The sequence below is a fragment of the Heterocephalus glaber genome, unplaced genomic scaffold (assembly GCF_053883595.1).
Source record: "Heterocephalus glaber isolate CG9 unplaced genomic scaffold, H.glaber_assembly_v1.0 deba00000347, whole genome shotgun sequence".
In the NCBI taxonomy this organism is placed as follows: Eukaryota; Metazoa; Chordata; class Mammalia; order Rodentia; family Bathyergidae; genus Heterocephalus; species Heterocephalus glaber.
In genome coordinates this window covers 15,621,406-15,644,959 of record NW_028258143.1, presented here as the reverse complement: position 1 = coordinate 15,644,959, position 23,554 = coordinate 15,621,406, and the positions used below count along the sequence as shown (strand labels likewise).

The 23,554-nt window shown below is 36.6% G+C and overlaps 1 long non-coding RNA gene across 1 annotated transcript in view; it reads right to left on the bottom strand.

The window, feature by feature from the left end:
* Positions 1-22,193, bottom strand: part of LOC147829868 (uncharacterized) — a 56,073-nt gene extending 33,880 nt beyond the window's left edge. The window contains exon 1 of the long non-coding RNA XR_015446094.1: positions 19,568-22,193. This is a non-coding gene — a long non-coding RNA (uncharacterized LOC147829868). The remainder of the gene's footprint in view (positions 1-19,567) is intronic.
* Positions 22,194-23,554: the final 1,361 nt, after the last annotated feature.

Here is a 23,554-nt window from a genome sequence, read left to right as displayed (position 1 = left end):
GTACCAATAAAATTAATTAGAAAAAATATTTTCCTACACCAGTGTCTTCAAAAGTTCTACCTAAACTCTGTTCCAGTCAGTACAGCGTTTGTTTTAATATTTAGATCTTGAATCCATTTTGATTTTAGTTTAGTGCATAATGAGAAATACGGTTATAGTTTTAATCTTTGGCAAGTTGAAACCCAGTTTTTCCAGCACCATTTATTAAACATCCTATCATTCCTCCAGGGAGAGTGTTTGGTTCCTTTGTTGAAAATAAGATGGCTAAGTGTGTCTGGAGTTGTTTCTGTATCTTCTAATTTGTTTCACTGGTCCTCAGGTCTGTTTCTTTGCCAGTACAATGCTGTTTTTAATCACAGTAGCTTTGTAGTATAGTTTCAAGTTGGGGGTTATGATACCCCCTGACATGTCTCTGTTGCCTAGAATTGCTTATGCTATTCTAGGCTTCTTCTTGTTCCAAATGAATGTTTGGGTTGTTTTCTCAAGGTCCATGATGTATGCTGCTGGGATATCAATTGGCATTTGAGTGAATCTATACTGCAATTTTGAAAGTATGGCCATTTTCACCACTTTGATTCTTCCTACCCAGGAGGAAAGGATGTCTTTCCATTTTCTGATATCATCTTCAAGATCTCTTTCCAGAGTGCTATAGTTTTCAGAGAAGATGTCTTTGATTTCTTTTGTTAGGTTGATTCCCAGGTATTTCAGTTTCCTGGATGCTATTGTGAAAGGAATTGTTTGCCCTCTTTCTGTCTCAGTGAGTCTGTTGCTTGTGTAGAGGAAAACTATTGATTTCTTTATGTTGACCTTGTATCCAGCTATTTTACTGAATTTGGTTATTAAGTCTAGAAGACTATTGGTGAAGTTGTTGGGGTCTTCTATATAGAGCATCACGTCATCTACAAATAATGATAATTTGACTTCTTCATTTCCTATCTTTATTCCTTTTATTTCTTTCTCTTGTCTAATTGCTATGACTAATGTTTCTAAAACTATATTGAACAGGAATGGTGATAGTGGACATCCTTGTCTTGTTCCTGATTTTAGTGTGAAAGATTTCAGTTTTTGATCATTTAGTGTAACACTGGCTTTTGGCTTTTCATAAATGGCTCTTATCAGATGGAGGTAGAGACTATTCCAATTTTTTGCACGGTTTTTATTCATAGATGCATGTTGGATTTTGTCAAATGCTTTTTCTGCATCTATTGAGATGATCATATGGTTTTTGTCCTTGGCTGTATTGATATAGTGTATTACATGGTTTGATTTGCATATGTTGAACCATCACTGCATCCCTGGGATGAATCTCAATTGCTCAGCATGTACGATCTTCTTGATGATCTTTGGCACTCTATTTGCCCGTATCTTATTAAGGATTTTTGCATCTATGTTCATTAGTGAGATTGGTATATAGTTTTCTTTTTCGGTTGGGTCTTTCTCTGCTTTGGGGATCAAGGTGATGCTTGCTTCCAGGAATGAATTTGGGAGTATTGCTTCCCTTTCAATTTCATTGAAAAGTTTAAACAGTAGTGGCAGCAGTTTCTCTCTAAATGTCTTGTAGACTTCAGCAGTGAAGCCATCAGGACCTGGACTTTTCTTAGTTGGTAAGATTTAATTACATTTTCAATTTCATTGATTGATATTGGGTCATTTAGAACTTTTAGATCGTCTTTGTTCAACTTTGGTAATTCATACATATCTAGGAATCTGTCCATTACTTCTGTATTTTCCAACTTAATGGCATATAGGTTCTTGAAGTAGATATTTATGATCCTCTGGATTTCTGCTAGGTCCTTTTTAATGTCAAACTTTTCATTCCTAATTGCATGGATTTGGGCCTTTTCTTTCCTTTTTCTGATAAGGTTGGCTAAGGGTTTGTTAATTTTGTTGATTCTTTCAAAGAACCAACTCTTGGCTTCATTGACTTTTTGTATTGTTCTCCTAGTCTCCATTGCATTGATTTCTGCTCTGATCTTTATAATTTCCTCCCTTGTATGAGCTTTGGGTCTGTCCTGCTCTTCTTTTTCTAGAAGCTTGAGGTTCAGCATCAGGTTGTTTAATTGAACTCTGTTTTCCTAATGTGAGTATTCACTGCTATGACTTTCCCTCATAAGTCTGGTTTCATTGTGTCCCATAGATTCCTTTATGTTGCATTGTCACTGTCATTTAATTGAAGGAAGTGTCTGATTTCTTCGTTAATTTCCTCTGTGACTCATTGGTTATTCAGAAATGTGCTGTTCAATTTCCATGTGTCTATGAAATTCTTGCAGTTTATTTTGCTATAGATCTCCAATTTCATCACACTATAGTCTGATAATATACAGGGCATAACTTCAATTCCTTTGCACTTAAACATGCTCTATTAGTGAGTATGTGGTCTATTTTGGAGGACCACCCATGTGCAGCTGAAAATAATGTGTATTCTGATATTGTGGGGTGGAACACTCTGTGAACATCTATGAAGTTCATTTGTTCAAGAGTTTGATTGAGTTCTAGTATTTCATTGTCTATTTTTGTCTAGTTGATGAATCTATTTGTGACAGTGGACTACTGAGGTTCCCACTACTATTGTATTAATGCTTATATGATTTTTCATGTCCATTAGTATTTGTCTCACATAGTTGGGTGCACTAGTGTTTGGTGCATATATGTTTATAACTGTCTTCTCTTCCTCTTGTATTGTTTGCTTTACAAGGATGTAGTATCTTTCTTTAACTCTCTTAATCAGTGTTGGTTTGAAATCCTCCTGATCTGCAAAGAGGATAGCTACTCCTGATTTTTTTGGGTTCCTGTCACATGGAGTATTGTTTACCACCCTTTAACTTTCAGTGTATGAGTTTCTTTTTGAATTAAGTTTGTTTCTTCTATGCAGCATATAGTTGGATCTTGCTTCTTGACCCACTCTGCCAGTCTATTTCTTTTGATTGATGAGTTGAGACAATTAAGATTGATGGTTATAACTGATATGTATTGACTTATCATTGTCATGACTTTTTCTTATTGTTGGATTCTCCCCCTTTTTGTTCAATTTCTTTTTTCCCCCCATTAAGTTTATTGGTACATTTTCGGTATAAAATACATTTACATACATCATTAGGATCTTGTACCATTACATGAGTATCTTGGTTCATTTTTTTCCCCTTCCCCTGACCTCCCTTCACCCCGTCCACCCTTTCCTATTTGCAAAGACTTTATTTCCATTTATTTCCTTTTCTCACATTTTTTCTTTTCCCTTCTTTCCTTTCCCCTATCCCTCCCACTTCCCCTGCTCCTTTAGACCTTTACTTCCTATTTCACAATATCAGTCATACATTTTTAAAATTAAAATATCAACAGCTAGGAGACATTACAGCAGATTTTACAGAATTTAAAATCATATAGAAGGCATATTTCAAAAATCTGTTTGGAAATAAATTTGACAACTTCTAAGAAGTACCTTGGAAGACAAATTAATGAAACTAACTCTGGAGGAAATATAAAATTTGAATAGCACCTATTGAAGAAAGTATATTCCTAGCTTGAAAACCTACCTATATGACAACAACAGCCTCATATACATTTTAACTGATAAATTAGATCAAACATTTAAAGCAGAAAAAAAAGGAACACTTCTACCCTCATTTTAGGCACTCAACATTGTGCTAATCCTAAAACTGGATAAAGATAATAGAAGAAAAAAGTATGAACATAGATAGAAATTTGTTTAACAAAACAAACTCTTAGAAGTCAGATCTGGCAGGATGTAGAAAGTGGTTTTATTATAGGGATGCCAGTGTTGGTTCAGCATTGGAAGACCCACCCCCAAAAGTCATCATTTTAACAGAGGAAAGGAAAAAGCCATATGATCCTGTCAGTAGTTGGAGAAAAAGTATTGGACTAAATTCTACAGCTGTTCATGGTAAAAGCTATCAGGGCCTAGAAGGAGAACAGAAACTTCTCAACAGGTTAAAGACATGTACTCCATACGTCTAGCAAAAATGCCTTATATGAATGGAGAAGATACAATGCTTTCTTCTTAAGGTGGGGAACAAGGGCAGATATGCTTACTCTTTATCTGTCCATTAAACTTTGAAACCTAGGCCCCACCAAAATAGTCTGGCAATAAAATGACACAATGATTATAGGATTGGCAACGTAGAAAGAAAATTTTTATATGTAGATGAAATGATCATTTACAGAGAAAAAAACTAAGAAATCTCTAGGAGGCCCTAGAACTTGTATTTGAATTTAGCAGGATTAGAAAACACAAGGTATATATAAAAATTCAGGTCTGTGTATACCTGGTATAAATGAAAAATTGGATATTGAAATTTAAAAGTTATGTAGGAGTACAAAGGACCTAGAAAAGTAAAAAGAAAAAGAAAAACAAACAGTGTTGGAAGACATTTAGTACCTAATTTTAAGACTTCTTCTAAAGCTACAGTAATCAAGGCAGTGTTGGTATAAGGAAATACATATATATCATTGGAATAAAACAGAGAATCTAGAAATAGAACCACACATATACAGCCCACTGAGTTTTGAAAGATTATTTAACATTAACATTTTATAGAATACGAACTCAATTCAAGAGCCAAGGAGGAGATAGTGTTTTCTTCAAATGGCACTAGAACACCTGTTATCTGTATATAAAATTTAACCTCAACCCTTTATTTCCATACATAAAAAAACTTGAAAGGATTTATGAACCTAAATATGAAAGCCTAAAACTATAAAATTTTAAGAAGAAAGCATAAGGGAAAATGTTTATGAATTTAGAGTAGGCAAGAACTACCTAGGATACAAAAAACATGATGTATAAAAGAAAAAATGGATAAATGAGATTCCATCAAAATTTAGAACTTTAAATGACATCATTAAAATGAAAAGTAGTCCTTAAACAGACCATATTTACAATGAATATAACCTATCACTAGAATATATAAAGAACTCTTACAGCTCATTAATAGACAACTCAATTAAAAAGTAGACACAGGAAGATGATAAATAGCCAGTACAGCACAAGGTAAGGTGTTCAATGCTGGAATCAGAAAAATACTAATCAGTACAATAACAAGATTGAATACACTCATTAGGGAGATGAAGTTAAAAGTTTTAAAAGCCTTGTTATGACTTTTTCTTTTTGTTGGATTCTCCCCCTTTATGTTTAATTTGTCATGCCCAATGGATTCCTTCTGCTGGGCTTCCTGGGGCTGTTAACCTCGTTATCTTTTCCTAGGATATTGTCTAAAGCTTTTTGGAGTGCTGGTTTGGTATTCATGAAGTTCCTAAGGTCCTCTTTATCATGAAAGTATCTTATTTCTCCATCCATTTTGAAAGATAATTTTTCAGTGTACATCTATCTGAGTTGGAGGCTGTTTTCCTTTAGGGCTTCGAATAGGTCACTCCAAGCTCTTCTTGCCTCGAGGGTTTGCATTGAGAAGCCTGTTGTGATACTGATGGGCTTTCCTTTGTATGTGATTTGTTTCTTTTCTCTCACTGCTTGTAGAGTTTTGTTCATCTGTTGGGTTTCTGGAATCCTAACTATTATATGCCTCTGTGTAGATTTTTTTTGATCAAGGCTAGCTGGAGTCCTATATGCCTCACTTATCTGTATGTCAAGTTCTTTTCCCCTGCTTGGGAAGTGTCCTGCCATCACATCTGTGCACAGTTTTTTTATATCATTTACACTCTCTCCTCTTTCTTTGTTGACTCCAATCAGTCTTATGTTATTCTTCTTTGCATCATCTAGTAGCTGCTGGATTGGTTTCTCATGTTCCCTTACAATTTTAAAGCAATTTTTCTTTTCCTCCTCACTAATTGCAATCTTATCTTCTATATCTGAAATCTTGTCCTCACATTGGTTCATTCTGCTGCATAGGCTTTCAATGGAGTTTTTAATCTCCTGGAAATCTGTTTGCATGTTTTTAGGATTCCACTTGTTTCCTATGTTGGGATTCCATCATGTCCCTCAGCTCCTCTATTTTTTTATCTGTGTCCTCTCTAGATTTATTAATCACGTCTTGCTCTATGAGCACAATCTCTGCTCTTATCTGAGAAATTATTTCTGATTTCATTTTTCCCAGATCCTCTTTTGTTGTGAGTTCAGAGAGTCCAGGTGGTTGAGTATCAGATTGTTCCATCCCGTTTCCTTTTGGAGTTGCTGTAGGTGATCCAGGAGTCTTTTTTTTTTTTGAGGCTTGTTTACCTGTCTTCTCATTTCAACGGTGTGTAGGAGGGAGGGTTTGCGTCTGGTGCATGTGCGGCTCATATTCTCTGCCCTAAGAGTGTGAAATTGTGGCGGGTGAGCCTTTTCCTGGGTACTGGGACTGGCTCACCTTCTCTGCCCCAGAGGCCTGGAATGGTTTCAAGGGAGCCTCCCCCCAGGCACTGGAATTGGCTCACCTTCTCTGCCCCAGGAGCATGGAATCATGGTGGGAGAGCCTCCTCCTGGGCACTGGGACTGGTTCACCTTCTCTTCCCTAGGAGCATGGAATGGGGTGGGTGGAGCCTCCTCCAGAGTGCTGGGACTGGCTCACGTTCTCTGCCCTAGGAGCTTTGTGTTTAATTTCTTTCTTTCTTTTTTTTTTGGTACCAGGGATCGAACTTGGGTCCTTGTGCTTGCGCAGCAGGCGGCAAAACCGCTGAGCTATATCCCCGGCCCTGTTGCATTTAATTTCTTGTCATGCCTGATGGATTCATGCTGCTGGGCTTCCTGGGGTTGTGATCCTCATTGTCTTTTCCTAGGATTTTGTCTATAATTTTTTGGAGTGCTGGTTTGGTATTCATGAATTTCCAAGTTATTCTTTGTCATGAAAATATCTTATTTCTCCATCATCAATTTTGAAAGATAATTTTGCAGGGTACATCAACCTGGGTTGAGGGGTGTTTTCTTTTACACCTTGAAATACATCACTCCAAGCTCTTCTTGCCTTGTGGGTTCATGTTGAGGTGTCAGCTGTGATTCTGATAGGCTTTCCTTTGTATATGATTTGTTTCTTTTCTCTAAGTGCTTGTAGAATTTTGTTCTTCTCTTGGTTTTCTGGAATCTTAACTACTATATGCCTATGTGTAGATTTTTTTGATCAAGGACAGCTGGAGTCCTATATGCCTCACTTATCTCTATGTCAATTTCTTTTTCCCTCCTTGGGAAGTTTTCTGCCTTCACTTCTGTGAATAGTTTTTTATGTCATCTGCACTGTCTCCTGTTTCTTCATTGACTCCTATCAGTCTTATGTTATTCTTCTTTGCATTGTCTAGCAACTGCTGGATTGATTTCTCATGTTCCTTTACAATTTTAAAGCAATTTTTCTTTTCCTGGTCATTAATTGCAATCTTATCTTCTATATCAGAAATTCTGTCTTCACATTGGCTCATTCTGCTGCATAAACTTTCAATGGAGTGTTTAATCTCCTGGAAATCTGTTTGGGTCTATATTATGGATTCCATTTGTTTCCTATATTGGGATTTCATCATGTTCCTCAGTTCCTCTATTTTTTTATCTGTGTCCTGTCTAGAGTTGTTAATCATGTCTTGCAGTATGGACACAATCTCTGCTGTTATCTGAGAAATTATGTCTGATTTCATTGTTTTGCTGATCCTCTTTTGCTGCCAGTTCAGGGAGTGCAGGTGTTTGAGAGTCAGACTGTTCCATCTTGTTTCCCTTTGGGGTTGCCTTAGGTGATCTGAAGTCTGGTTTTGAGACTTATTTATGCATCTTTTTGTTTCAATGTGGGGGGCATGTACTGCTGGCACCTGCATGGCTCACCTCCTGGACTCTAGGGGGTACTCTTGTCCTCAGCACTGGGTATGGTCTTACAGAGTCCTGAAAGGTCCAGATCCTTGGCACTGGGGTGGCTCTGCTCCTCAGCACTGGGGGCAGTGGTAAGGTAACCTGAAAGGCTCAGCTCCCAATGTGAATATCTTTTGTTTTCTTTCATAAGTATTCTTTGCAGATTCCATAATATTTTTCCTATTCTCATTGTGTTTGTGGCTTCACATCTTTTTAACCCTGTTTAAAATTTAGACATTTAGGGAGCATGTCATGACTGAATATTTTTGTTTCCTCAAAATTTACATATTGGAACCTTAACCTCTAATGTTCTGGTATTTGGAGGTGAGGCTTTCCAGAATTAAGTAGATATAGATGAGGTCATTAAGGTGCAACCCTCATCATGAAATTACTATCCTTATAAAAAACCAGGACTCTTATCTCTGCCAGTGAAGGCACAGCAAGAAGATCAGTCTGCAAGTCAGGAAGAAGACCCTCACCTGGAACTGAAAGTCCCAGCACCTTGATCTTGTGCTTTCTAGCCTCACAGTTTTCCTAGCATTGCAAAAAATAAATGTCTACTGGTTAAAGCAGCCAGTCTGCCGTATTTTATTATAGTAGCCCCAGCTGACTAGTACAGAGAATGTACAATTAAATTTGTGTTTTGCATTCACCATCTTACTTCCTTGACAAGCTGTTTTTAAGGACAAAATAATTGAGTAAGATTCTGGGGATAAATACCACTACATTAGAGTTAGACAAGGGGTCCCTGGTCATCTGAGGGAATCATGAAGACCAGTGATAGCTTTCAGGAATGGGAAAACAGCAATTGTACTCACTGAAGGTAAGTCTCGCTGGGGTAAGCCTTGATTTGTTAGCATACCTGAGCCCACAGCACTTAAAAACTAAGATGGCTGAGTGCTTTCAGCAGTGATGATGCACCAAAGAAGAATTCATTGCATTTTCTGTGGAGGGGACCAAACTGACAGTGGCTTAGTATAGGTTTTATGCTTATAATGAAGTGCTCAGCATCAAATCTCACAACTCCTTGTGGGATATTTTTAAGTACTGTATGTTCAGATGACCTTTTACAGAGGTAAATTGCATATAAGGAGCTGTAAGTGTCACATTTAATAATGCCTTGGGGACATTAGGAGGAAGTAACAGTTACTATTCTGTGATAGGATCCCCATTATTAACTTATAGGCCAGTTGCTGAGCAGTGAATCCAGTTTAATAACAGATCTCTCCTCATGCTTTAAGAATCATCCCAGTTGGCTGAACCATGCTCAATAAAATAAGGGGTGAAATGTAGGGAAAACAAGGTAAGAGCAAAGAAAAATATGTGAGCTAAGAAAACCTAAACGGTTCAGGCTCACTTTAAAAAATATACTGATAAATGTTTCACTTTTATAGAAAAGCACCAATCTTTGAACTAGACTGGGGTATATAGGTCTTAAATCTCTATACAAGCTGGTTTATTCCCAATCTTCTCAGTGATGCAACCTGAGGATCATTTGTCAGAGACTTCCTATTTAGCTTATATCATATGCAATTGCTCAACTAAAATATCACCCTCACACTTACTAATGAAAGAGCCTTCAAATGCTCTTTTTTTTTTTTCTATCTACAAAAGTGAAAATTCTTTGGTCTTGAATTTAAGTTTGTTTATAATGTGGACTTCCCAATGCAAACCTCCCCCTACGCCATTCATTACTGCTGCAATTTTCTGTTTGGAGCAGATTTCTCTTTTTTGTTTTTTGTCTTCTAGTACTTTATATTCGTTCTCAAGCTTTGCTTTTATTGTGATATTCTGACCTTCCTCTGGAATTACACTATCTCAGGGATTGGTAAACTTTATGTGAAGTGTCAGGTAATAAGTATTTTAAGCTTTGTGGTCCATGTGGTCTGTTATAACTATTCAGTTCAGTTCTACTGTTGTTGCATGAAACAGCATAGGTTGATCTCAGGTCATTTTAGTACACTGGCCTGTGTTCCAGCCTCCTCAGTCCTCCTGTTTTAGCAATGATAATCCCAACCCATGTTCTCCATGACACCATCCTCTACACAACTTCCTTTCAGGTCTCTGAATGTGCCAAGAAGCCCTTTTGCTTATCTTTATGGTGTTGCTCAGCCTTAGCCTTTTTGTTTGTTAGAACTTCCTTTTTTATTCATTTCATGATTGCATATCAGAAACAGAGCCAGAACTAGAACTGAAGAACTTTCTTTTTATTTCTTTTTCTTCCATCTTTATCACCATAGTGTTTTCTTCATCACATTCATGATAGTGAGGCATGTTAAACTGGATCAATCAAAGGAAATTTAAGCACTCAAGTCTCTTTCTCAGGTTTATTTTTATTTATTTATTTATTTATTTATTTATTTTGGTACCAGGAATTGAACTTGGGTCCTTGTGCTTGTGAGGCAGGTGGCAGAACCACTGAGCTAAATCCCCAGCCCTAGGTTTATTGTTTTTAATTCTCAGTTCAACACTTTCCCCACTCACTTGGAGAGACACAGAAATTTTCTCCCAGATATTTTCAAGGAGTGACCCAGGATTAAATCAGTGATGAATGTGGGGGAAAAGTCAAGTATACATTTCTGCCTTCACCTTACTTTCTTTTAATTTAACAACTTGAGGAACTGATGAATCAGTATAGATCAGTAGTAATCATGGGCACATGGAGTTAGACCTACATTCTTTGCCATTCTAAATTTCTGATAAAATATTTATGCTTATATTTCTCTGTCTTGTTTTTCATGTTCTTATGTGACTCCCTGAATATTAGGATTCAGGTAGTGACAAATATTTTGGGGTTTTCTGATATCTTTGGTATGAGTAGTTATTGCTTGGGAACCTTATTCTTACATTTTTCTATTTAGCAAACTTTCCAGGTACTCTGTAAGAACTTACAGAAAGTAAATTTCCATCAAGAAATATACTCCTATGAGATTTGAAAACATGAGGTATAAACACCTGAGAATCAAAATGATTTATTCATCATTTTAGCTATTAGATAAAATATGAATATGAAATTAACAAATTAAATTAGATTGATAACTTGTCTGGTTAGTAACATAGTATTAATAGCTAAGTCAAAACATTCATTATTTTTACACCTTATATGACTAGTACTTGTTTATAAGATGGTCTCTAAAGGCAGGATATACAGAGCCATCCATTACCAGCAGGCTGAGGTTCTGTGACTTTTTAAGCACACCCGTGGATTCTATGAGCAACATTAACACCCGATTAGGAGAGTTTTGGGTCATCATTATAGTCACTAATACAGGGTGTGCTGCATGAGAAGGACAGCTTGCTATAATAATAGTTGGAACAAGGTATAAAAATCCCTCATCTGATTTCCCCCTGGGTGTTTTCTGTCAAAACTCCCACCTGGTGCCCCACTTCTTATCACATCATTACTCAGAAAAATGATTGTAGTGTGACTTGAGATAAAACCTTTTGAATTTTCATTAAAAGAAAAAAATCATTATGAAAGGAGAAATTCATTATATTTTCTGTAATATCTTTCTCATTTTTCTTACTTGAAAAGGACCTGAATAATTTGGGAAAAATGAACTGATCATGTCATACTATGATTTCAATATTAAATTAAGCATTACATTTGAAGCATATGGAATTACTATTTTTGACAGTCAAAAAGAGTTGAATATTACCAATTTCATATGGTCTAATTTAATAATAAGAGCTGTTAGTCCTTGATCTTTTTTTTAACATATCAGAAACTCTCTTTGTGCTATCTATATTTTCTTATCAATTCTTATAATAAGAGTAGTGGAGTAGTGGTAGAAGATTTCAATCAGTCTCCATTTCCTCACCTTTGCCAAAACCATCTCACATCATGGGTCTTGTTAAACAAATGAAGTTTCAAGGTCTATCCTCTATCCCAACCCTCACCTAGCACTTCCTATGAGATTGTGACCATACAGTACTGCCTAAGATAAAGGCATTTTTATCATCCTACACAGGACAGATGAGGATGTGGAAGCTCAGGAAATTGATAAGGAAAGAGTTGGAGAGTAATGAGGCAGAATTTGAGCCCAGGTCATCTTGGCCCAAAGGTCCATAGTATCTTTGTGTTTTCCTACTCCATTGCCTGATATAAAGCACTATGAAGGTAACCTAACACATCCTGGCCAAGTTGTTTTCATTAGTCATATTCATGTAGTTAAGTGACATTGATAAAGACGGTTGCTCTGTCCTTGTCCTCAGGTAAGGTCAATGGAAGGGACCTCTCAAACTCTCTGTAATTTGGTTGTAAAACTTTAGTATGCTTCTGTGCCCCTGGAAGAATTTTCTACTAGATCTTAGCCAAAAGGCCGAGAAGTGATTGGGAGAATTTTCTAGAAGCAAAGCACCCTGAGTTCCTTCCCCAGAGAGTCTGAATCTAAGTCTGAGACTGTCCATAATACTTCATGTTTCAGTAACACCTCAGGTGAAGCAGGAGAGAAACATCAGGGTAAAATTTAGAAAAATGTTAACCTAGTCCAATTGCTTCACTTCATGGATGAGAAACAGAAAGTCATCTCAGAAATACGAAGCTGCTTATCTTCTCTGCTGGTAGCATTGATGCTGAGAATAGAATCTGGGTCTCTGGGAACTCATTGAAATGAAATAGTTCCTAAAATTTAGCTACAGATCCCAGAAATATACCCAGACAAATTATTATCATCATTAAATAAATGAATTGCACATGCAATACTTATCAATATGCACATGAATGCTTTTAGCCTAATAGATTTGTTTAAAAATACACTGAATTCAGTAATGTCTTAATTATATATTTTCTCAATCATCAATATGAAGTTTCTTTAAATGTAAAAGAAGGGTCCTCATATTTGACTAGAAGCCATGGTCCAGAGCTCTTTCTGTACCCCTCAGGGCTACTGCATCCTAAATACTGACTGAAATTTTTTCAGTTTTCAGGTCTACATTTGCCAACTTGAATATATCAGCTGGAGACATTAGAAATAAATCCAGAACAATGGGATCAAGCAACCATGGATTGAAACTTCTGAAGTCATGAGCCAAAATAAGGTTTTCTTCTTTTAAATTGAAAAAAATAGGAAATAAATCCTGACCTAAAATTAATCCAACTGAAAACTGGATAAAAATTCCAATGATATCTTCAAATAGAATATTCCCACAAACTTTTTCCAGACAAGCCTTGGTTGAAAATCCAAACTATAGGTATATAAAGCAAACATATAAACAAGCTTCTCTGCAGAAACAGACCTAAAACAAGCCTGATCTGGAGATTCCTCAAAGGATACTGTGTACTTGAAAAAGTTCTTGGATTTACTCAATCACATGCATACTAGGGTGATTTTGTAGCAGTTCCTTGTATATGATGAAAAGGAAGACTGAATGAGAATCTCCAGATGAGAGATATGGCAAAAGGAGAATGTGATAAATATCCCTCCCACACACAATACTACATGAATAGCAAATGTGAGCTCCTTGCGCTAGGTGAAATGTTCACACTATTTGTTCACAGCACAGAAGACCTGTCCATGTGGGGAGCTTGTACTTCCATCTGGGAGCATGCTGTGTAATTATCTCCAAGATATCTTTATATTGCATCTCAAAAATAATTTTTGCAGCTTTTAACTGTGATAGCTGGTGCCTTTCCATCAATCTTGCCTTCACATTTCTAAGGTTATACAGGAAGGAAACAATAAAGGAGAGAGAGTGAGTAATTAGAAAAATGAATGGTAACATCAATGGTGATTTGGAGATGTCACCTCTACCTAGTTCTGCAAATCTCTACACATCCAAGAAAAGGTGTTAAGATGCCTCCCTGCTGATGCTTCTTGGAATTCTTTTCTGCAATGCTTTCTTCATTCTCACTATCTCTTAGATTTTGTTTTCTTCTACATTCTCCTCTTGATGTGCATTTTTAAACACTTGTTTTATTAGTCTATTTGGTGGTAATATATTATTTAGGCTTCTAAGCTGTCATCCTATGCCAAAACCACTTACTCTTTTGTGAAGAACTGCATGCCCTTCCCACCACCCATCCTCAGCAGTGAGCCTGTTCAGTCCACACTTTGCTGGTGCCACTCCTCCCAACTACTGTTGATTAATTGTGCCCACTGGTCCACTGGGCTGGGTTTCCATCATTCCCTGCTCTTGTCAGTTCTCTTTCAACATGGACATTAATAGCATGAGGAGCTTGGAGGTGCATTTACAGCCAGGAAGAAAAATTGCAGGTGCTCCCAAATCAGCTTAGATATAGTTTCATGTAAAAATATGCCTTTTTGAATTCCAATATGTTAAATTTCCAGGTAAATCAGTTATTTCTTAGGGAATTAAGGACTAAATTCTTGTGGGATCTCAAAAATGATTCTGATTTCCAAGAGCAAAGTACTTGGGAGCCATTCAGTATGAACCAAATTGCAAATTCAGAAATATCATGTTTGTAAAAATCGTTCTGTGGTACTTGAGACTTTGGTCATTTCTGATTACCAATACAGGCAAATACAATGTTATTTTTTATGCTGACCATTTTATTTTTCTCAACATGGTGCCTAAGAATGTATTTTCCTCTGATATTCTATTTTTATTTTAGTGCATTTTCCAACTCTTTTTTTGTTTTTTTTATTTTGTTTTCTGGCCCTGCCATTGTCCTCCTTACATAATTGTTTATGTAAAAAAGAAAAATAAAATCACCTAATACACATTAAAATGTATTGAAGACAAATGACTTAGCAAGATATCATGAATTATTATTAAATAAAATAAACATAAACAAGTCAGATCTAATACAAATCTCCCAATAGGAAATGCAAATATAAAGATTTTGAATTGTATCATGAAGGAAAAAAAATAATTTCAAGGCTTGCAGGAAAAAGAGAACTCATCAGTTAGGTACATAATCCATATTAGGAAGGAAGTTGTGTGCTCAAAGCAATTCTTGTATTTAATTCTCAGATCGCCTTACCAATTTCATGCTGTTGTCCTCATTTTGTTGATAAGCTGAAGGTCAGAGTACCTTCCAAAGTCACAGAGTTAATAAGCATTTGAGGACACCCTTCACTACTTACTGCTTTCCTCTGTCTGATGAAGCATAGAATTAAGTCAAACTCCTAGCTCAAAGTCCAGTGGTTAAACCAGGACTGCTAAGAATATTGGTTTTGCTCTCCAAAACAAGCACACTGATGTATTACAGCCAAATCAGTCTTGCATTCAGGGGTTAGGGATGATTCCTCAATGTCTGTGTGATCCCAGACACATTGTTTCCTTGGGTGGCCCTCTCCATGAGACAAAGCTTTCCACTGAAGAAGATTCTACTCCTTTAATTAAGTTCAATAGTCTTGTCTATGGTCTAGTCTAACCTATGGACTATTTATGGGGCCCTCGTTCCTTGTCTAGCTCTTTCTCCTATCGTATCACCTGTGTAGCCTAGAGTCTTTGTTATGCTTGATCCTAACTACCTGGAGTGTCTGCTGAAAAGCTCAGAATGTCTGGAGCTTTTTTTGAGATCCTCCACTGTTTGACTGTCTCCTATAAAACATATCAGTAATTCACTCTACTATGTTTGAAAACCTTCAGTAACTAAGTCCTTTTGGAATATAAGACTTTTTGAATTTGAGCATTTTGATCTTTGGAAATTTTTTTATATTGAGCCCACATTCTTTGCCTAGGGATTTTACCCAATATCTTGCTCAAAGAAATGATATTTTCAAAGGCTCAAAGCAAGTAGATGACAGATTTAATTATTATTTCTTACTATTGCAAATGAGAATATTTTGGAATTCAGTCAAATTTCTAGGCTGAAGGTGACATTATCCATTCATTTCTTCATTCAAAATAACTGTCTGAATGCCAAACAGATGCCAGACATGGTTTTAGTCACTCAGGATGCATCAATGGTAAGAATTCATAAGAAAGAAAAAGTCAAATCTCTTTGTTATAATAGGAAAAACCATTAGACGTTTAAAGATAGTTAATTTTTTTACCATTGAGTCATCTCCAGATTTAATACAACCAGTTATTTCTGTATACAATATGATGTCACCCTCCTTAGAATATAAGTATCCAAAGGGCATGGACCACATTGTGCTGCTCATTATTAAATCTTCAATACACAATAAATAGGTTTATAATAATATGAATACACTGGGCTTATTTCTGGAAATCTTCTAATTTGGACTGGAAACTGAATTCCATTTCTTTCAGCTAAAATAAAACATAACCAGTGGAATGGAAATAATTTTATACTATGTGGGCAAAGATTGCCTGTAATTATAGAACTTGGGAGGTTGAGACAATAGAATCATGAATTTAAGGCCAACCTGGGCTATATAGTGAGATCCTGTCTCCAAAAAACCACAAATAATACAAAACAGAAAAAAGATGCTGTTTTAAGGAAACAATAAAAAATTAGAGTCAGTGGTCTAGTCAGGTCAAGGGTAAGCATTGCAGGAAAAAGTAAGATTACAGTTACAGGCAAATTAGAAATTCTAGAAATCCTGAGATGAGTGAAGACAAGGAGTGTAATACACATGAAAGGGTAGAGGATACCAGAAATTTATTTTTCCAAGTGAAGAATTCCAAAAAGACCAAACCTCATTGATTTCAGTATCATCATCAGTACATCTTGAAACTCTCACCAACAGAATCCACCATTTTTCTATAGATATTTTTCAAATAAATACTTATAGTTTACTTTTGAACTTCTAGCATTGTGTGCCAATGCAAATTATTTGTCCATTTATTAGTGTTTTGTTGTTTGGCATCCCTTAAAATATTATATAGTTACATATTTTTGTGACATTTTATTTTGCTTGCTTGTATTATATCTTTAACTGAAGTAAAGGTAATTTTTGTAAAAAGAACAATATCTTTAATACAAAAATTGTACTGTATTAGTCAGACTAGGCAAAAATTCTGTGACAGATAGAGCCATGGGTTTGTAATGACTTAAATGCAATAGAAGTTTATCTTATTAATTTAACCAAGAGTGGGATTCATGTTTATGAAAAGCTTTTTCCTTTGTTTATATTCAGGACCAGCTCCTACCTATCTATAGCTCCTTGCTCAGCGGGATTTTGTGCTCTATATCTACATCAAGCTTTAGAAAGCTGAAAAAGCTAAGAGGTGCATCCCATTCTTAAAACTTGGCTTACAAATGTTAACATCATTTCCAGTCAACAAAGCATCTCCAGTGTTACTGGAGATGAATCACGTGACCACACTACGTGCATGGGGGCTTGAGGATGGAGTCCTATCCTGGGCAACCATTTCCCAGACAAGAGTGTCAATGCTAGGGGGCCAAAATGGATTTTGATGGATAGTTAGCAGTTTCTGTTAAGCACAAAGTAGTGTTTAACAAATATTTGTTGATATAGTTATATCAGCAGTAAAGATTAAATTGCTTTTATTTCTCCTTGGAACAGTGCTATTTAACATCTCAGAAATTTTAGAAAGTTCTGTAATGGTATGCACTAGATTATGCATTTCTCCAACAACAGTTTGAAAGATTGCTGATGTTTATCTAGGAAGATCTGAAGCAATTTAATATTATTAATTGCTAACAAACGGATAAGATTTACAAGAATTGTCAAAGCTTAAACTCCAAATAATCATTCCTCACACAAGAAAATTTATTATGCCATTATGCTTATTTCTATCAGGGTTCCTATAGTGCAATCACTGTTTGCTATTAAATTTTTATTGCACATTTAATTTATCTTTCCCTCTAGTGAGGAAATGTATTAGAGAATTCATTTGACACTAGTATCATCTCCTTTTCTCTTTTTCTCACTACTCCTGCTTCCCCCTAAGTAGATAGAAATATATTTGCATCTTGGTATTAATTATACAGGAGCTGAAGAGAACAATACCTGCAGGGAGTTATCAAGCCAGAATTAGATTTATGGAGAACCAAGTGGACTTCCATTATGAACATCTATTTTCAGTGCTTTATATAAAGAATTGTGGAAAAGAATCTATTTACAAGCTAAACTTTGTTTTTCATTGATTAAAATAGAAGGCAGTTTTGATTTTGAAATATTAATGCCAGACTGCTTGGTAAAAATTGGGACTATTTAGTTTATAAAAATTGAGGACTATTTAGTTTATAAAAGTGTTGCATTAAAATGAAATTGTATGTTTGTAAAGGTCTATCTTTTCTGTGCAAAGCTAAACAAATCTGTTTTCTTTTCTTGCTCTCAGAATTACTATAGATGAATCAAGAGGAAAACAATGATACAACATAAAAAACAGCTTTTCTATCACCAATAACTTCCTTAACAAGGCCAGATTTGGTGGAAACACCTTCCCTTAGCTCCGGAACCAAAGCATTCTCTTAATTTTCAGAAAGATTTCCAGCTCTTAGGCCTAATTCACTAAGACAGAAGTCAGATTATATTGATTACTCTCAAACTTTAGTCTTTCACAGGATTTGATAACATACTACAACTATTTTCCTGACATTTAATAACTATTAAAATTTTGTTTGTATCTTAGGTAAGAAGCTGAACTTTACCAAGTATCAGAGATCCTCTTTCTAGTGCCAAAGTGACATTATGTTTTTTCCCCTTTGACCTAATGGTGAGGCCTGTGCATCTGCTCTGCTGAACTCAGAAGAGAGTGTATAGAGATCTTATTTCTGTATAGAAGAATCTCTGCATTCCACAGAGTGGTGGCTGTGACTTTAATATGCCCTCATCCTCCACTTTCCACTGGCCACAGGTTTACTTACCAGCACATTGAAGGTATTTCATTTACATATTTGCTAATGAATATGTTTGTTTTAGACCTGGACATTAATGGCCTGAAAAATAATATAATTAGTGCTCTAAAAGAAATAGGATTTAAATCTGATATTTGTAGGATTTTGATAGTGGACTGTAGCTTGGAAATTTGTGTTTTTCAAAGTAGTTTCTCATCATTTTGTTACTTTGTGGATGTAAGAGTCAGTTGGAGAGCCACCCAAAATGAACCACATTTCCTATTTATCTTCTGAAGATATTGCTTTGGACCCTCATAAATTAAAATCAGTCTGAGCCTATCAGCATGAAATTCACTATGGCCAAGGCATGCTCTGCACCTGTTCTATCTAAAGTCTCCCCTTTGGCCTCAAAAATATTAGTAGAGAGCAAACCTTTTCTTCCATTAATGATCACTACTAGGTGATTGCCAGGGTTGCTGGCATCATTGGCTCAGTGGCTGCTACATCTCTCTCCAGGTGCCAGCCAGCACCCTGTACTTAGTGAGTGCTCAATAAATATTATCGCTGTGCTTTAATACTTTCACTGATTTGTTCCAAAAAATTAGGAGACCCCTTTGCCAACCACTTTTATGAACTGATTCCTAAGTTCCCTTTTCGGCGACTTCCCAAGACAACCTCCTCTATATATACACATACACACACCAAACTGGTCCTGAAACTATCCACTGTAGCAGACACCTACTCAAACTACATCAAAGTAAATAAAGTATCAGGGAAGGAGGTGTCTGTATTAAGGATACAAAGGCTACTGAGGAAAAGGAAGCAGCTAGTCAGTAATGGTGACTGCTGTCTCTGTATTTCACAGAGCTTTGGATATTCCCATCTCAGGCATTCTCTAACTACAGTGGCACCTCGGTTCATGAACTCAATTTGCTTCATGATTCTGGTCATGAACTGAATTGGTCAGGAACCAAATTAGTAGTGAATGAAATCAAATTTTCCTATAAGTTTCCATGTAAGTAAGATTAACCCATTCTGAACCATACATAATTTTTAACTACAATAACATGAAGCAAAGTACAGTACAGTACTATATGAAGAGAGAGAACACTAACCTTGCTTGATGTGACTTCTGGTGTGGACAGGAAGGTGGGTGGGGAAGAAGTTGTTTGGAGGAAGAGTCCCCTTCCATAAGGACATTGGGGATCTCTCCTTCAGAGGTTTCCTTTCTTCTTTGTTGCTTAGCTGCGGGGTCAATTTTGGTGAAAAATCTGTCTACTCTCACTTGTTTTTTTCCTGTGCTGCATGACCTTCCAGAGTTGAGAGACCATATTATTGTTCATCAGATTCAACACTTTGTTCATTGTAGCTACGTTGGGATGTTCCTTCAAAGAAATCCTAGGACTCATTCCATTTTTCCATAATGGATTTTATCACATCACTGCTCACCTCTTTTCTGTCTTCCTCTTCCTCGATGGAATGCTCCTTAGCAAGAGCCTTCTGTTGCTCACTCTGGAGTTCAGAAAGTCCTTCTGTTGTCAGCTCCTCCTTATGATCATCAATAAGCTCCTCTATGTCTGTACCATTGGCATCCAGACACCTACTCTTGCCCATGGACATAATCTCCTCCACTACCTGTGTATCAAACTTTTCAATATCATGTTCAGTGACACACTCTGACCATTTTCCTCTAGGGTGAGTTTAAGGTCCAATATGTGACATCTTCCTAGGCTTTGCCAATGAAGTTGATGCAGTGGAGGACATTGAAATGTTTCTCCCAGAACTCTTTCAGAGTCAAGGATATCTCTTCAGTGACATTAAATCTCTTGGTGAAGAGAACCTTTGTGTACAGCTTCTTGAAGTGGCAGACCACTTGCTAGTCCATGGGCTGGAGAAGAGGGGCTGTGTTGGGGGGAGGAACTTGACCTTTATGAGGTCATACTCAGCGTTCATATCATCCACCAAGGATGGAGACTGCTGGGGCTTGGCCATCAAATGAAGGCGCTTTCAGGCAAATGGTTGTCAGAAAGTTCTTAATGGTGTGTGCAAACACTTCATGCAGCCATTCCATGAACAATTGCCTTGTAACCCAACCTTTCTCATTGGACCTCCACATGACAGTAAGTCAGACCTTGTTCACATTCTTGTTCTTGAATGCTTGAGGGGTCTGGGAATGGTGCACCAGTAGTGACTTAATCTTCAGATTGGCTGTTGAGTTTGCACACACCAGAAGAATTAATCATGGGCTTGTGCTCCAGAAGTACCTTTTTCTTCTGTGTAATATAGATTCTGATTGGCATCTTCTTCCAGAAGAGCCTTGTTTCATCATAGTTGAACACTTGTGTGATGTATTCTTCCTTCATGAATTCCGTGAATTCTTTCCTGTGGGCTTCTGCAGCAGCCTTGTCAGAACTGGAAGCCTCACCTTGTCTTATCACAGTGTGCATGCCATGTCTCTTGCAGAGCTTATCAAATAACCCTCTACTGGCTTTAAATTCATTACTTTTGGTCACTTGTTGCACTTGTGGATGGAATTTTCTTGCTGTAAATCACTGTGAAATTTGCTAGCTTTTTCACAAATTATAGCTTCACTAACGCTATCATCTGCCAGCTCTTTCTCATTCAACCACATTAACAAAAGTTTTTCCGCCTCTTTCAGCACTTGTGTCCATTTCTTGGTTAACATCGTTACTCCTTTTGCCACATTAGCTCCTTTGATGACATTTTTGTTATTCAAAATAGTCTGGATTGTTGACTTTGCCATGTTGTACTTTGAGGCCAGATCTGTTACAGGAATATCATGCTCATGCTTTTCTACAATTTCCTTCTTCAATTCAATAGTTCTTTTCTTCAAAACCTTCTTCTTACCATTCTTGCACTGAACTTTCTTGTTGCCTTCTTTATTGTTCAGCACATTCTGGTTACCTTCATTACAGCTCTGCACATTCTTTTTACCACCATGATTGCTCTGCACTTTCTTTAGAGCCATCCTGGATGGAATGATAATGTATAGTACTGTATGTGCTAAAAAGTATGCAAAAAAGCTTCAAAGCAAATATACACAAGTCTTTCTCTCGACTAGAGGAAGTCAACTCAACTAGGGGTTGATCTCAACTAGAGGAAGCCAGGACCATGTGTCAGAGCAGGGAAGATGGGTACATTCCTGTTGATGTGGGGAAGATGGCCATGGTTGTGTCGGTTATTCAATGCAGAGTTTGTGAACAGAACCAAAATTTTGCTGAACACTTCTGTTCAAGAACAGACTTGTTCATGAATAGAAGTATTCATGAACTGAGGTATTACTGTATTTGCTTCATTTTCTTAGTTTTTTTCTCAAGACCCTTTTTTTCTTTCTCAAGTGTACTTCTTAGCTTCATAACTAATTTAACTCACATGTAACTTTGGTTAACATGGTATTGACACTACGTGGATGTTTGGTTCAATCACATTCCATCAGTTGTCCTTAGTTTTCATGTCCTTTTGTTCAAATTGTTAAATTCAGGCAATTCCATCCAAGCTGTTTCCTTCCAGCTGACAGTCTTTTGTAGTCAGGACCAATTAAAATTAATTGATATTCTGAAACCTTGTAGCATCATTTACTAGAGATTAAAATTTATAGTATAAATAGGTTCATTATTTGAGATTTAAACTTTTTAAAATTTCTATTAATATATGTTTGCAGCATATATGTTTACATTCCTTGTGTGGACTTGTACATAACACATCTCAATTTCTTTTTTTCATCCCCTTTGCTTCCCCTCCCTGCCCCTTACCTCCATTTCTCGATCCCCTTTTAATTTGAGAAAAATCTGTCTCCCTACAGCTTGTTATCAAAAATAAATGATTTACTTTATTAAAAATTAAGTGTATGAATACCTTCATTATTTGCGATTTTATAAAAAATAAAAGGAACTTCAGAAAGTTGGGGAAAGGTTCTGCCTTATGTTCTCAGGGAGAAATAAAATAAGCTTTTATTTTTTTATTTTCCTGTTTTTCATATTTTTGAAAAAATTTTCCCATATAATACCTCATTTATATTCTGAATTTAAACTAGGTATACAATTTTTATAATAGATAACCTTTTTTCTTTTCTGCTAAATACATGTTGAATACGTATTTAAATAATATAGGTTTGAAAAGCCAGTACATAATACTCCAACCCCAGGTACAGTGATATCTAGCACAAAGAACAAGATTGATCTCAATGATATGTCCAAAAGCTATATTTAGGAGTTTGCCTGGCCACCACTGTCAGGGCATTCACTGGTGCCCTAGGCTCCGTGCTGAGCCTCTCTAAAGGCCAAAGGAAGATCACGGATTCATATCGAGGCCACACTCTTAAGTGAAATAAATAGGACACACATGTGTAAATACCAAACAGTTTCTCTAGTGTGAGAAACTGAAAGTGTAAATAAGGATGAAAATGATTGAAACGAATAATTGATAATTTGAAATAGGAAAAGGTCCAAAGGTGGAGGGGTGGCAGGAGGGGAAGGGGAAAGGGAAGAAAGGAAAGGAAAAAGTATGAGAAAGAAAACAAAATGGAAACGAAGTCTATGTAAATAAGGAAGGGTGGTCAGGGTGAAGGGTTCATAGGTAATGGGGAAAAATAAGAACCAAAGTACATCCTGAAAAAAAAAAAAGAGGGGCAGGAGATTAGAGACATCCACACACTGCTCTTTGTCCCTGCCAGAATGACAATTCGAATAACCTATAGCCACAGGGACCCCTGGATTTGAGCAGAGACTGAACTTTTACCAGGTTGTTCTGCTTTTTTAATTTAAGTTTCTCCTCTCAAGCCACCTCCCTGCAAAGTCAGTCATGCTTATTTGCACGGATTATTATTATTAATGTTGTTTTTGTTATTGTTATTGTAGCTGCTGATCATTGTTAACACCAGATGACTCTAGGTCCTATACATCTTCACATCCTTCCCTCCCAGCAATGTGATTTTGGAAGCATTCTTATTTAGGAAGACTGTCTTCTGTCAGTGTGGAATTAATGCACTGGATCTAGGAGGGGGCGGCAGCAGCATCTCTAGGAAAGCTGTTTTCCTTGCTAACTCCTTGTCTGCCTTGTGGGGTTAGAATCCTCCAGGCTCC